The sequence below is a fragment of the Pygoscelis adeliae genome, unplaced genomic scaffold (genome assembly GCF_000699105.1).
Source record: "Pygoscelis adeliae isolate BGI_AS28 unplaced genomic scaffold, ASM69910v1 Scaffold26, whole genome shotgun sequence".
Classification (NCBI taxonomy): Eukaryota; Metazoa; Chordata; class Aves; order Sphenisciformes; family Spheniscidae; genus Pygoscelis; species Pygoscelis adeliae.
Genome location: NW_008825104.1, coordinates 5804776 through 5805026, shown reverse-complemented (window position 1 = coordinate 5805026; position 251 = coordinate 5804776).

Below are 251 nucleotides of genomic sequence, written 5' to 3'. Positions count from 1 at the left end.
AGCCGGCAGTGTGCCCAGGCGGCCAAGAAGGCCAACGGCATCCTGGCCTGTATCAGAACTAGTGTGGCCAGCAGGAGCAGGGAAGTGATTGTGCCCCTGTACTTGGCACTGGTGAGGCCGCACCTCGAATACTGTGTTCAGTTTTGGGCCCCTCACTACAAAGAAGAACGTAAGTGCTAGAGAGCGTGTCCAGAGAAGGGCAACGAGGCTGGTGAGGGGTCTGGAGAACAAGTCTTATGAGGAGCGGCTGG